This window comes from Schistocerca americana, chromosome 4 (assembly GCF_021461395.2).
Source record: "Schistocerca americana isolate TAMUIC-IGC-003095 chromosome 4, iqSchAmer2.1, whole genome shotgun sequence".
Lineage (NCBI taxonomy): Eukaryota > Metazoa > Arthropoda > Insecta > Orthoptera > Acrididae > Schistocerca > Schistocerca americana.
The window spans coordinates 237,027,082-237,043,573 of record NC_060122.1 but is presented as its reverse complement, the minus strand read 5'-3'; the positions used below and the strand labels follow the sequence as shown (position 1 = coordinate 237,043,573).

Below are 16,492 nucleotides of genomic sequence, written 5' to 3'. Positions count from 1 at the left end.
TGACGCGCACTTTAGGCACAAAAATACCGTTGGTGGAACTTCATGAATCAACATAAGGAATTCAATGATTAATAATAAGAAGTGGAGGAGGACTAATTACTCGTAAGTTCGCCAACTCCAAACACTTCAGTCGTTGATCTTTGTCTCGGCGATCCTGTGAGCAGCAACGCATGAACAAACTGCGTGATCTCAAAATAGGGGAGGTTTCAATACTGGGTTAATGTTCACTGAACTCAGACGTCCTGTATCCGGTGGACAACGAGATTGTCGCCCACGCAACTACAGCCCCTCGATCTGGCAATGTCTGCGTGCCGCCAGCGGTCCCGGCATGTTCTTTGCGCTGCCGGACCTCCCTCCAGCTCTGTCCCAACCGAACTACTGTCACACCCTATATTTGTCCGTGAAATACATCTTTTGGAAGAGTTTCTACAGTCGGTTACTTACACGAATTTTATGTTTTACGATACAAAGCGAAGACATGTCAGAGACAGTCACAAATGAACAACGGTAGGGATGTCAGTACCGGAAACGCGACGTCGCTGCTACTGACAGTCACATGTCGTACAAGCAGTGACAGACAGCGGTTTCTCTCAGCGAGTGATTGACGTTGTCAGATACGCAAAATAGCTGTGTCGAGTATGCGTAACGCAACGGTGGTTATTTTCTGCAAGCAGTAGCCTGATACGGAATACTGTTTCCCACATAGCCAGTTCGTTAGACAGTTGCACGAAGGAGAATAACAATTTTCGAAAGTACTCTCCAAATCGGGCTGCGGCTGCCTCTCTTTTTCCTTTCTTTCGTTGTTAAAAATAATGGGATTTGCAGGGACGGTGTCACAAATATGGCAGAAAAAATTGATCGATCTCCTGCCGTATATATTTCCTTTTCACTTTGATAGTAAGTCGTCCACTGATTTTTAGTGTCAGCCCGAAAAGCCAGCTTTTGCAGCGGGAGCCGCTGCGAGATGTACAGGAAGACAATGAGGTTCTGGAAAACGTGGAGCCACGGCGACTCCAGTGTATTGGACAGCTGCGGTAGGTTTTTCGGTTTAGCGACCACGGCACTTACGGGCCGATCTCGGTGGTCCCACAGATTCTCCACTGCTTTTCATTACGGATAGTCTGGTGGCCAGGGGTGTTCGGTAAATTCATCGTGGGGCTCTTCGAACGAGGCGCGTACACTGCGAGCTGAGAGACACTGTGCATTGTCCTGTTGGTAGGTGTCACCGTACCGAGGAAAGACAAACTGCATGTCGAAGTGGACATGGTTCTCAAGGATTGATGCATACTTACTTTGATCCATTGTGCCTTCTAGAATGAGGAGATCACGAAAACATGGAGTGACATGAAAATATTTCCACTGACCATAGCGTTCCCTGCTTGTTTGATGGTGCTTAATTTCTGACGTTTCGCGCCGTACACGGCAAGGGCCATCTGCCACATGGAACATAAAGCGGGATTCACCTGAAGATGCCACCTGTCGCAATTCAATGGACGTAAAGTTGCGGTATAGGTGTGAAAGTTCCAATTTTTATCGCAGATGAACAACGGTTAGCACTCCTGCTTGAACAAGACGTCTGCTGCAAAGGCCTATACGCAGCAATGTTCGCTGAACGGTTGTTGAGGAGACTGTTGATACCACCTTGGTTCATCAGGGCAGTTAGTTGCTCATGAGTAGCACGTCCATTCGCACGTGCATATCTCCGCAACCGTCATCTCCCCCTGTCATTCATGGCCTGTAGTGTGCAACGGTTGCCTCGGCGTTGGTTTTGCATAGCACCACTTCTCTGTGCATGCTTTCACTTAAACAACGACGGCAATGCAACCAGTTCACGGTTTCGGAAAAGCTTCCGCTCTTGGACCGAAAGCCAGTGATGAAGCCCTTATGGACGTCAGATAAATCGCTCCGTTTCCACATTACGGCAACGACTGCACTGTTCCGTGTCCCTCCGATAAGTTTTTTTATATCTAGTGCTGCCATCTGCCGCCTGAGAGTTGGTATTTCACGTTGACGTCAAAAAGAGGCGGCGGTCACATTGATATGAGTGGAACGTTTATAACAAGCAAATGTTATTGTTGAAACAGATTGTGGTCGTGACATATATGATGATGAAGTTGGTGCTTGGTGCTTTAGTATGCTATTTGGAAGATGATTTTCAGGGTCTATAAGCAGCAATAGGCGATTGGATAGTACGATACAGAGAGATAGTGATGAATCTCATAGTCGGACATAGGAGAAGAGCTACTATGACTGGAGAATTGAGTATATCATGTTTTACTCCAGGGTGTGGGGTATAAGTACTTGGCGTGTGTGCTGGTTCATGATGGATAAGAGTGACATCAGGCAATTGTATATAGGCGGAACAAATTGAACTAGAAATATTGCTAGATGCAGGTGGTACTGTAACAATGTAGAAATTTGTATCAGCCAGTCCCACGTTATTTGTAGTTTCGTTAATATTCTGCAGCGACTTAACTTCGCACAAAATCATTTATTAACTACATAAGTATTTACGCACAATTGGAACGACAACAATAATGCATTAACAGGTCTTTGCCCAGAGCTAATGCGCGTAACACAATCATAAAATATATCAAAATTTTAAACATGGTTGCGAATCAGCAACTGTATAAATCTGAGGAGGTTGAAAAAAATCAACCAACTACCTATTTTGCAACTCGTTAGCTGATTTTTTTCAATGTCTTGACTAAAATAGATGAAAAACTTCCAAATTAGGCAATATAAATGTGCTTCAGTCCCTGTGGGCCCAAGCAGGCACCATCCGAAAACAACAAATTAGAAAGCACAATATTCCCACTGTCTGTCCGCAGAACATTACGATAGAGCATTCATATCAACATAATACGGTAAGTGAATAAAGTCACAACAGGGACTTTTCTACCACCAAGAGCCACCACCAGGAATTTTCTACTGCTATTACTACTGCTACATACAACAGAGTTACCACGGATACCTAGTACATTGACTACTGCACCGTGCTAGGGTAGCTGGCTGGGCGTACTCGCTCCTACGGTACATATCGTAAAACTGGAACGACACATACAAAATTAGCATGGCCCTTGCGAAAGAAAAACACACAAAATAATGAAGCCATAGTTAATTTAAGATCTGTAGATCACTAGAACTCGAAAGGCCCAGTCCAGCACAGTGTTTTAATCTTCCAGGAAGTTTCATATTAGCTCACAATCCGCTGCGAGGTTTGGCTAAGTCGTGTCTCCGGAGTATCAATTCTTCCAGGAGTGCTAGCCTTGCAAGTTTTGTACTAGCACTTCCGTCGAGTTTGGAAGGTAGGAGATGTCGCAATGGCGAATGTTAAGCTGTGAGGATAGGCCGTGAGTTTTTCTTGGGTAACTCAGTTGGTACAGTATTTCCCCACAAAAGGTAAGGGTCCCAGGTTCGAGTCGCGGCGTGGCTCACAGTTTTGATTTTCCAAGAAGGTTTCTATCAGTAACGTTTACACAATTTTAGAAACAAAATCATTTGTTCTGTATGTCAATTAGGTGGTATGCTGGCAACGATTCTTAGTGCACCTCAAGTAAAATCGTTGACTTAAGCAGGTCGACCTGTATCACAAGTCGAGTATAGTATTATATTGTTGACTTCCAGTGTTTTCTGGGACAACATGGGAATATTTCTTATTGTCTACCTTCATTATTGTACAGTAATAACTGTCAGATTCTAGGCCGCTTCTTCACAACTCATTAATTGTGCAAGACCTCTCCTGCAAAAGAACACTTTCTTCACAGCGGTGCACTTGTCTTTAAAGATTCTTTGACAGTGATGGATTTGATGTACAGAGGCTGGATCTTTCAATAATCCCCAGCAGGAATAGTCAGAATTCAGGGATATGAGAGGAACGATACTTCGAAGCAAGAAAGTCTAGTAAACATGGGCTCTAAAATGCAAACCTTAAGCAACTGTGAAGCAAATCTCTTCTCCTGAGGGCTCTTTGCTTTCTATATTTGTATGGGTGGTAGTATGGAGTAAACCTAGGGAAAAAATATCGAATAAACATGGTCAACATGTGCATACCTTGAGAGGTATGAGCACTTGTTCATCTACGCGAGCGTGAAACACATCTCTGCTACTAAATAAAGAACATATTACTGTCCCCTTACTAATATGACTATGTGACGGATATATGCTAACTTTTTTAGAATAAGTAGGTAAGTTGCTGGGCAAGGATAGATTCAGTAAATTAAGCCATGACAATTAGAGGCAAATATTAGGAAATAAATGTGATTTTGATGCAGATCCCAACGACAGGCTAATTAAGGGCGCTTTTGAAATCGCCAAGACAACTGGCACAACAAGACACAAAATTGATTTCAGAATGTAGAGCTACGCATTAGCTTTTGCGCATCTAGCATTTATGCGCCATAAATACGGCAGGAGTGGTTTTATTTAGTAGGTTAGTTACATCATTGATCGGAGCAATTATTTTAATTTGTAGTACATTTATACATTACTACACTTAACATTAATAACAAATTATTTTTAGTACTACTTCCGTAATTATATTTAAAAAGAAACAAGGTTTACTTTTACAGGCTACCTGTTTTTAAATAGAAAATAGTCCCAGGTATACGAGGACTTGTCGAGGAGAAATGACTTTAGGTTACATTTAAAACTTACTTTGCTATCAGATATTCTATATTACTTGCTAAATGCTAAAAATGATAAAAAGTGGTGTAGATGCATACTGAACGCCTTTCTGAAACAACAATTTTGTTACTGGATAATAAGGGTCATTCTTTTCTCTGCTGCTGTAAGTATGAACATCACTGTCCTCCTTATGATTTATGGCCAATTTCATTCGTGAATAAACTGAGGTAAGAAGAGTGATAGGATATCTCCTAATATCTTGTCAGACCATCTCCTTCCGCCCGGAATAGTGCAGCAGCTCAACGTGGGATGGACTGCTCAACAAGTCGTTGTAAGTCCCCTGCAGAAGTATTGAGCCATGCTGCCTCTATAGCCGTCCGTAATTGCGAAAGAGTTAACGGCGCAGTAGTTTGTGCACTAGCTGATTTCTCGATTATTTCCGATAAATAGTCGGTGAGATTCATGTTAGGCGATCTGAGTGGTCAAATCATTCCCTCGAACTGTCCAGAATGTTCCTTGAATCAGATGCGAACAATTGTCTCCCGGTGACATGACGCGTTGTCATGCACAAAAATTCGATTGTTGTCTGCGAACATTAAGTCCACGAATAGCTGCAAATGGTCTCAAAGTATCTGAACATTTATCCAGTCAACATACACCGTGCCTTGTTGACAACTTCATTCTATGATTTTGTTGCGTTTGCGCCACACTCAAACCCTACCATCAGCTCTTACAAACCGAAATCTGGACTCATCGGACCAGGCCACGGTTTTCCAGTCGTCTAACGTCCAACCGATATGGTCACGAGCCGAGGAGAGGTGCTGCTATTAGCAAAGGCAATCGCGGCGGTCGTCTGCAGCGATGGGCCATTAACACCAAATTTCACCGAACTGCTCTAGCGGATACGTACGACATGCGTCCCACATTGATGTCTGCGGTTATTTCACGTAGTATTGCTTGTCTATTAACACTAACAATTCCATGCAAACTCTACTGTTGTCGGTCGTTAAGTGAAGGCCGTCTGCCACTGTGTTTTCCGTGGTGAGAGATAATGCCTGAAATGTGGTATTCTCTGCACACTCTTGACTCTGTGGATCTCGGACTACTGAATTCCCTAATGATTCCCGAAATGGAATGTCCCATGTGTCTACCACTGCTCATGGAAAGTCAGTTAATTGCCGTAGTGGGGCGTTAATTACGTCGGCATATCAGTCATCTGAGTACAAATGACGACTCCGACCATGCACTGCCCTTTTATACTTTGTAAACGCTATAGTATCGCCATCTGCATGTCTGCATATCGATATACCATGACCTTTTGTCACCTTAGTGTATCTGTATTGTAGCAGTGCATTTAAAATGCCTCACTCCCTGAAGATGTACCTACACGACTACTCGCAGATGAACTCCGGATATTGTTCCCACTGTTCCATAAGACATTATTCAGTGGAAATATGCAAAATACGTGCGAAGGCTGTTTTGTTGTTTCCAAGACTAGCAATTATACGAAGAGTAAAATTATCTGAACTTAACAGTTTGAGAAGGTCAGTAATGTGATACTTCCAGTTCAAGTTCTGTGGAATTGGCATGTCTCACTACTGTGGAGAACAAATGAAGATACAAAAACGGAGGGTTGGAGTATCTTTCGATGGCCCTCAGAAAGCATAGTTAGATATTACAGAACAATGTTTTGCAATAATTGGGTGCCATTAATCTCGCAGCTCTCCCCCTCGCAGGCTGTTAGGATCGGGGCCCAATCTGCGCCAGCGGGCATGACAGGTAGCAGCGGCGGGTTCATACGCCGGCCGGCGTTAATTGGATATGCCAGGGTGGGGTATGTGGCCATTCTGGTGCTTCGGCCACGCTCGACGGTGGTCGGAATAATTTAGCGGGCAGGATGTGCCCAGAGCTATTGATCTCTATACCGCACGTCAAGCCGTGGACGCTAGCTGCATCAGCTGGACTGCTACTGCAGTAATAAAATCATCCCCGCTGCGAACCGCGCAGTTCCGGGCGCATTGTTCACGCGGTGCTGCTAGGTGCGCCGCTAGTACCATTCTCGGCGCTGGCGAGCGACGAAAATCCGTAGTAACCAAGATGACATTCAATAAAGTATGAATTATGATCGTCAACATTCCTTGTGGTGAATGTCGTAATTCACAAAATTCTGCAGCGTGTAACGGAACATATTAAAGGCTTTATTATAACGAAGTATGCGATACCCTCCTAATTCAACCAGTTTAACTAGGAATTATGATAATAGAAAAGTAATTGTGTATGTTAGCAATGATAGAATAACATGTCTACATAAACAGTCAACCAATTAAAATATAATTAATAACTGACCCACACAAAAGTTAACATCACTTGAACACTGATACAACAAATATCATTATGTAAAAACACTATATTCAATTGAAATAATTAATATAAAATATGAATAATATTGGTCAACTTACGTATTTTGGATCTCTTTGAATAAAAATTACCCAGTGGAACCTGTTTATTCATTAGGACTGTTTCCACTCACTACTCACATAAACACACCTATTTTAAACGAGAACCACTGTAATTTTTAATAATTCACGTTATTTACTTATGTATGCAAATTAGAGAAGTCAATAGATGTACCTTTGAAGAATGGCCTTTCTGCTACAAAGAATTGTTCTGACAAGTTCACAAATCCGTCTGTCATTTTAACGACCTGTTAAATTATGTCACTCGATGTAAATTAATAACTTTTTTGCACAAATTACGATAACAGATGGATGCCTGACTTATAAACCACATCTCTTCTTAGTAGTTCTTTGACGAGGTTATACATACAAGCAGCAAGAAGCCACGTCAGCTCAGTCTTGATATAACTTTTGTAAAGTGTGTATGTTATTGCCTTATATGGAAAAACAATGCAAAGATGTTGTAAAAGAAGTGTTACTCTGTATTGTGACAACGTCTTTAGGTGGTCGGCGGAGTTACGATGGCTACCATGTCAATAAATAGTTGAAGTTCACTTATGCTGTCGTGCATTATTTATCAACAAGCACATCAACAACACTGGACCTCATCTTTTTACCCCTAGACGAATACATATAGAGCCAACATTAACATCAAGATACTGCAGTGAATCAGCCAGCAGCAGCAGCAGCAGCAGCAGCAACAACTACTACAACAATACAATTTAATGGCGCCAACCCAATACTCCACATCAAGTGCTAAGAAGCTTTGTATATTGGAGTGATATAGTGCGAATATAGGAATATCAACGATTGGGTGACCATTATAAGCGGTACATACGTTATTTCATATTATTATTATTATTTTTTTTTTTTCAGTTTCGGATTTCCATAGACCTGTGAATTCGCTACAGAAGACTGCTGAGATGTGACATTACTATTGTTCAAAAACTTGCCATTTGAAATTGTTTAAGGCAATGGCAGATCAGAAACGGGCCAGGCAGTTTGTTTACAGTGAACGGCTAACGAAACAGTGTTGAGAGTTAATGGACATTACTCACGCAAGTTTTAGTTGGATATTTCTGTTTTACGATTTTCATCTAAGCCTAATTCAATAAAAAAAAAGCTTCGAATCTATTCGTTCAACTTTCGAAAAACATTCACCTTCATAACCGACTATTTAAAAGTATTTTTTAGAAATTTTTCATGATTCTGTATCGCCACTGACGAACTTCGTGAAGGTCGGAACAGTATGGTCGAAGGTGACCACTAAGTGACTGACCGTCAGGAGGATTGTTCCCTAGGATTGTCGATAACGGTAGTAGGTTCAGTTTCTCGAGCACAAGGTGGTCCTAATCAAGTAACCAAAGCAAGAGACAGTGTTGTGTAGTGTTAATTCTCTGACTTTATCAATTAAATCCGCATACCAAGACACTTCTTTGTGTACTATGCAGAGCTGTGAGAGGTCGAGAAGGCACGGGAGCAAGTAGTATTTCTTAGTAAAGGGAAGATTTTGTCTGCGCTGACTCTCTGTTGTTAGAGCTGTGCGGGCTATCAAGCAAATTTTCGTGTGGTGCCGTCTGAAGAACAGTATGCGAAACCAACTTTGGCACCTCGCAACGAAACTGCAGAAAAGTATAGTCGCCGCATGCCGCACCAACGAATAAGAAACGCCTGTCTAACCACACCTCCTAGAGTTTCGCTACCCCGCCAGTGTTTTAAATGTCTTAAGCATATCTTTTCATGAACAATTTGTCAACTGTACTTCAAGTGGAGAGCCTTGCAAATTGATGTATATCAAATTATATTTGAATATTCAATAGTAAAGACTCAAAGAGTTCCTGAGGAATTGTATGGTACCAAGTTCAGACAACTTCTTATCCCTGTTCTGTTAAAAAGAACTAGGTATCAGAGAGATTATATAATGGTAAGACACAGATTTAGGAACCAAGTTTTAAATTGTGAGACATTTCCAGGGGCAGATGTGGACTCTGATCACAATCTATTGGTTATGAACTGTAGATTAAAACTGAAGAAACTGCAAAAAGGTGGTAAATTGAGGAGATGGGATCTGGATAATCTGAAAGAACCAGAGGTTGCAGAGAGCTTCAGGGGGAGCATAAGGGAACAATTGCCAGAAATGGGGGAAAGAAATACAGTAGAAGAAGAATGGGTAGCTCTGAGGGACGAAGTAGTGAAGGCAGTAGAGGATCAAGTAGATAAAAAGACGAGGGGTAGCAGAAATCCTTGGGTAACAGAAGAAATATTGAAATTAATTGATGAAAGGAGAAAATATAAAAATGCAGTAAATGAAGCAGGCAAAAACGAATACAATCGTCTCAAAAATGAGATCGACAGGAAGTGCAAAATGGGTAAGCAGAGATGGCTAGAGGACAAATGTAAGGATGTAGAGGCTTATCTCACTAGGGATAAGATAGATATTGCCTACAGGAAAATTAGGGAGACCTTTGGAGAAAAGAGAACCACTTGTATGACTATCAAGAGCTCAGATGGAAACCCAGTTCTAAGCAAAGAAGGGAAAGCAGAAAGGTGGAAGGACTATATAGAGGGTCTATACAAGGGCGATGTACTTGAGGATAATATTATGGAAATGGAAGAGGATGTAGATGAAAATAAAATAGGAGACACGATACTGCGTGAAGAGTCTGACAGAGCACTGAAAGACCTGAGTTGAAACAAGGCCGCGGGACTAGACAACATTCCATTAGAACTACTGACGGCCTTGGGAGAGCCAGTCCTGACAAAACTCTACCATCTGGTGAGCGATATGTAAGAGACAGGCGAAATACCATCAGACTTCAAGAATAATATAATAATTCCAATCCCAAAGAAAGCTGGTGTTGACAGTTGTGAAAATTACCGAACTATCAGTTTAATAAGTCACAGCTGCAAAATACTAACGCGAATTCTTTACAGACGAATGGAAAAACTGGTAGAAGCCGACCTCCGCGAAGATCAGTTTGGATTCCGCAGAAATGTTTGAACACGTGAGGCAATACTGACCCTACGACTTATTTCAGAAAATAGATTAAGGAAAGGCAAACTTATATTTCTAGCATTTGTAGACTTAGGGAAAGCTTTTGACAATGTTGACTGGAATATTCTCTTTGAAATTCTAAAGGTGGCAGGGGTAAAATACAGGGAGCGAAAGGCTATTTCCAGTTTGTACAGAAACCAGATGGCAGTTATAAGAGTCGAGGGGCATGAAAGGGAAGCATTGGTTAAGAAGGGAGTGAGACAGGGTTGTAGCCTTTCCCCGACGTTATTCAATCTGTATTTTGAGCAAGCAGTAAAGGAAACAAAAGAAAAATTCGGAGTTGGTATTAAAGTCCATGGAGAAGAAATAAAAACTTTGAGGTTCGCCGATGACATTGTAATTCTGTCAGAGACAGCAAAGGACTTGGAAGAGTCGTTGAGCGGAATGGACAGTGCCTTGAAAGGAGCATATAAGATGAACATCAACAAAAGCAAAACGAAGATAATGGAATGTAGTCGAATTAAATCGGGTGATGCTGAGGGAATTAGATTAGGAAATGAGATACTTAAAGTAGTAAAGGAGTTTTGCTATTTGGGGAGCAAAATAACTGATGATGGTCGAAGTAGAGTGGTTATAAAATGTAGACTGGCAATGGCAAGGAAAGCGTTTCTGAAGAAGAGAAATTTGTTAACATCGAGTATAGATTTAAGTGCCAGGAAGTCGCTTCTGAAAGTATTTGTATGGAGTGTGGCCATGTATGGAAGTGAAACATGGACGATAAATAGTTTGGACAAGAAGAGAATAGAAGCTTTCGAAATGTGGTGCTACAGAAGAATGCTGAAGATTAGATGGGTAGATCACGTAACTAATGAGGATGTATTGAATAGAATTGGGGAGAAAAGGAGTTTGTGGCACAACTTGACAAGAAGAAGGGTCCGGTGGGTAGGACATGTTCTGAGGCATCAAAGGATCACAAATTTAGCATCGGAGGGCAGCGTGGAGGGTAAAAATCGTAGAGGGAGACCAAGAGATGAATACACTAAGCAGATTCAGAAGGATGTAGGTTGCAGTGGGTACTGGGAGATGATGAAGCTTGCGCAGGATAGAGTAGCGTGGAGAGCTGCATTAAACCAGTCTCAGGACTGAAGACAACAACAACAACAACAACAACGACAATGTTATGTACTACAGTGCCATTCGATCACCTCCTGAAGGTCACTGGACACATGGAAATTGAAGGGAATGAGAAAGCTGAAAGGGCAGTGAAAGCAACCTGCAAGTAAAAATCACAATTCGTCTTAACGTTCCCCTACAGGCTATCGTTTCACGGGTAATAAAGCGAGCGTTGGCTCAGTAAGTAAGACGGTCTGGCCAAAATCAAGCTGCAGTCGGTCAAACCAATTATTCAGCCGTGGCGCACTACCGTTCAAAGTCCCAAAAAGTTACGAAGTGGCCCTCAATCGGCTTCGTATCGGACACTGGCATATATTTTGCCGCATGCGGTGCACCATGTTTCTACTTCGTGTGTTTCGTACGCTGATACGAGGGAAACCACTGACTTACCGAGCTTCTTACCGTCAGCTTCAGGCGATGACGAAACTTCAGTAGGGAAATTTTTGATATACTGTGGGGCGTCACTACTCCTGCCCAGTTAACATGGACGATGCCCTTGATATGCTGGGTGGTAAGCTCATGCTATTACTTCCGCGATCAGAAAGCCATCTTAATGCCATTCGCTGTTTTATCAATACTATTAGTGTATGACAACAGAATGAACAGATATTCTTAAGACTTTGCGTGAGATTATTTATGACTGTGGCTGTAGTTCTGCAGCCTCTGCTTTTCATTTTGGCATGAGTAACAACTCAAAACCTCCTATCACAATCTTGTGTAACGAAGAGAATGACCACGCTGTTTTCAGCGCCCACCAATTTTAAACCAATCCATTCATCCATCGATTTTCCGTTAACTTTTATACATGGAAAACAGTAACCTGTGGATTCCGCTCAGCTAACCCGAAGATCAAAACAACCATTTCTCTCAACTGGTGTAAGCAAAATCTCAAAAAACTTGTCCCGAGAAATCCAATGCTCTTAGCCTACACATTAACAGGAGACCATATTTTGCTGTACACTATATAGTCAAAAATATCCGATCACTCCTATTTGATTTGATATTGTGCACTGTATGTCACAAGAGACAAACCCGCCAGTATAAAGAAGAGGTTGAGTATTGTGTTATCAGCAGAGAAGGAATCGGCCTTTTGGAGATTTCAGTGACTAGAAGGATTGACATGTGGCTAATTGATCTGTCACTCAAGTGACAGTGACTAATGTTACTGCTGGTGATGTGATTGTGAGGTGGAAACGCGAAAGTAAAACCACAGATGAACCAAGACCATGCAGGCTTCAAGTACTGGCGGACAGGCTCCGTCATTACAGAGTGTTACTGCGAAAAATCGCAGGCAATTAGCGGAAGGAATAATCCGTGAGTTCCAAATTTCTATCAGCTGTCCTTCTAGCAAAACGTGTGACAACGCTGGGCTTGTTATTGCCAAGGGAGGTTCGGATATCAGTTACTTTTGGCCCGCTGCATACGATCCTGTTCATTGCACATGAAAACGGCTGTGGATGACAGATTAAACTTGGTGCCTGAAGATGACACTATTTTGTGTCGAAACTGGTAGTGGGTTTTATAAAGAATAAGTGATGTCGGATCCAAAAGCAAACGCTGGTTTTGTTATCATTATTCATGTACTTCGTTTCCAGCTGCAGTAACTCTTTCCTTGACGGAACACCAGTCCCCGGCAGAGATGAAGACATCGTAAAGTCGATGGTTAGTCACTTTATTAATGTCCACTAATAGCTGTGCGGATGCTTCCGATCAGATGGTGTGTGCCTACAATGTATTAACTAAGCACTAATAAAGTGGCACGTTTGTGAAGCAGTTCTAAGAAAACCATCATTTGTGTCTTTCATTACACAACGTCACGGTCATCAGCCCCCGTACAAAGTCCCAATTTTTACTCAGTCCTACTTTTTTTCACATTCAAGTCTGTCCACTGCCACGAATGACGATGAAATGATGAGGACAACACAAACACTCAGTCCCTGGGCAGAGAAAATCCCCAACCCGTCCGGGAATCGAACCGGGGACCCTATGCTCCAGAGGCAGCAACGCTAGCCACTACACCACGAGCTGCGGACTAGAAACTTGGTGGTAAAACATTAAAGGAGGTGCGTGAACCGTACCGTCGAAGATCCAGAAAAGAGTCATGAACTAGAACTAACAACAAGCTTCAGGTCAACAAATTCAGAAGCAGAACAACATTCTGGACAACAATCGAGATCAGAGTGTGCTGTCTGGAGCGTTGAGGAAGCCAATGTAAAGGGGCCACGTACTTCCGTTTTTTGGCTTAGCCTGAGATGACATGTCACGACCCTCGGTCTGGGTCACTCTTCGTTTCACCCATGTAATTATGTGAACCATCACAACTGTCCGTTAGAGGCCGCCAAAAATCCTCATGAGTTGCAACATTGGGAGAGAAAAGTCACGGAACTGAATGTATTGCTTGGGATGACGAGCAATGCGGTGTGTGGATTATTCTTTCTGCAGAGCAAACGACTACAGGTACCTATTACCTTCACATGCATTTGCTACTCCTGGAATTGAAATTGGGGTATGATACAATTCTGAATTCTGTCGTAAACTAGCAGGATGGCATTCCTCCTCATTATGCTCTCATTGTTAGAGACCAATTCAGCCTCGAATTTTCTGAATGGCAAATCGGTAGAATTTCACAACGTACGTGGGCTCTGAGCTCACTTGACTTGACCAACCTAGATTTCTGCGCGTAGCATTATGTGAAATCCCTTACACGGTTAAAGTAGTCCCTACATCAGCTGCGTGATCAGATTTTTGAGGCTGTTAACAACATCACACCCTATCTACTGCCGGACGTTTTACAAGCTAAAGCGTGAAGATGGTCTCTTTGTGTTGACATGCAGGATGAACACGTTGAACTGTAATGATTTCTAATGTTTCATATATGCCGTTGGTGTATATATACGTACTTCCGATATTAAGAAGGTGTTTCATGAAAATGAATCGTTACTTTTGGAACACACTGTATGGGATTTAACTTACTTCCCCAAGCAAATGGTGGTTTACGGATTGCAAATGTGATAGACAATAATAATGATGCACTTCCATCACGGACACTTCCTCTGTCGTCAGCAAAAGATGCACCTTAGAGACTCTGAAACATTTTCTCGGCGGTAGTATCCCGTCAGAAAGCAAATTTCTGCAATTGAAACACCAGTTTTATATTAGCGTCGTCATTATCCTCGCATTGGAAAATGCAGTTAAGTGCAGTATCAGCACGGACGTTTTAAGAGACTGGAACATGCACATAGAAATGACTTAGTGCTAGGTAGACCATCAGTCCCAAGTGCACCTAATTTCCTTTGCATCCTTTTTTGCAGTTGATCTGAAACTGAATTCGATATTTCTTCCAATGAAAGGAAAAGGATACTTAATAATCAAGTAGATAATGTAGGTATAAGACAGTAACGTTAGATACTAAGTGTACATTGTGATAATGAAACCTCCTGCACAAATATGAAGTCGGAAATCGATCATAGACATCTTAAATAATTAAGCCCGATATTCACCTTTGTTAATTTAGAGAAGCCATGAAAAAAGATTAACAATTGGGCAGCGATTCGAACCTTTCACTATCCAACGGCAAATCCGGTATCTTACCTACGGAACCAACTCCCTGAAGAGCAAACTCAGATATTCACCGACCGATACTGACACTCAGTGCAACTACCCAATATCTGAGAAATACACAACGGATAAGGAAGTATTTTTGAACGGCAGCATCTCAAAGATTATTCCTGAAATGGTCAAAAGCCTTTATTAAAGACAGAAAGAACTAGACATACTGTACTGTTCAAATTTCAATAAAAATTCGGTAGTATTGAGCTTCGTCTAGAAAATGAAAATGTAAAAGACTTGATTTCTTTTAGTTTTATAATGAAACGTCCGAAATCCGTAATTCAGAAGTTATTTATATTTCCATCAGAAAAAGTGTTATAAAAATTAGAAAAAAGAATAGTTTCGTACTGAAGTGTTGAATATCAGACCTTGTACAGGAAAACTAACCAATAAGTAGACAAAGTTCAGGAAATTTTACATGAAAGTACCTCAAAGCTGATAATGGTCAAAATTAAAGTGAATGCAAGTGAGAAAGTTCTCAGAAATTTCTGTGTGAAACGAAAAAGGATTTATTTGGTGAACTTGGATTCACTACTGGTAAAAGCATTAATCTGTACTAACACGCTCATTTCTAACACGGTGTCACATGAAAATCTTTTCTCCCAGTGTAGAGCGACTCAAGATTGATTATTTATTGATCTGTATAAGCTGTAATTAATTTTTTGGTGTTTCCTATACGTGGTGGATCACAATTAAAACCGCAACACTCAAGTGTAAAAATATACGGTAACAGAAGCAAAAACACTCTACAAACGTGGATCCAAAAACATGCTTATGGCAGCATGCTTACGAATTCGTGGTTATGATCTGCCACAGACTTGGCAGTAAAATATCGTACTAGTTAGTATAGGTTTAAATATAAATCGCAGTGTTATGTGTGTGAGGCCATTGATCCATAGTTTAAGCTTAAACCGCTGTTCAGCGTTCATGTTGTAAGCCTTCAGTTGCTGACAGCAGTGAGAAATTAAAAAATCCGAGAAAATGGCAACCAACGTCCACCATCCTCCTGTTCTGCAATGCTTGTGAAATTTCAAAATATTAACTAATCTTATAAAATGTCTACAAAAATACATGAGAAACACAAAATTGTAATGTTTATGTTAAGAGTCGCAATGTTACTTTAGACACACACACACACACACACACACACACACACACACACACACACACACCAACACACACACACACACACACAAAATGTAGACTTTGCACCGAAAAAAATGTTATATTACAAATAATAAGTATGAGTTCGAGGACCAAACACTTGTGGCAGTGTTGTCAATTAATTGTTCCGTAACGCTTAAAAAAATAAACAGGGCCTGTACATTGACACTGCTGATGTAATTTATAGGTCAAACAATAATTTCCACATCAAAATTGTCTACATTACTTACTAAAATACACATGGCTGGTTACTGGCTGTGCTGATACAAATTAGTTGGTGACACAGGTCTGATCTTCGTACTAGACATTAAATTGACCAAAAGATATAAACATTGGTTCACTATTATTTCAAAACAAACATTGCGAAGCAAACATGGGAACTGCTATTGGTTTAATTTACATCTTTAACTACAGTTGTCGACCAGGATTACCAAAATAGAGGTCCGCCTCCGGTAGCTGAGTGGTAAGA

At 41.3% G+C, this 16,492-nt stretch overlaps 1 non-coding gene across 1 annotated transcript; it reads left to right on the top strand.

Annotated features, from left to right (window-relative positions):
- Window positions 1–3,018: 3,018 nt before the first annotated feature.
- On the top strand, window positions 3,019–3,125 carry LOC124614516. Its single transcript, XR_006979742.1, has one exon. It is a non-coding gene; the product is annotated as a U6 spliceosomal RNA (small nuclear RNA).
- The last annotated feature ends 13,367 nt before the right edge of the window (window positions 3,126–16,492 follow it).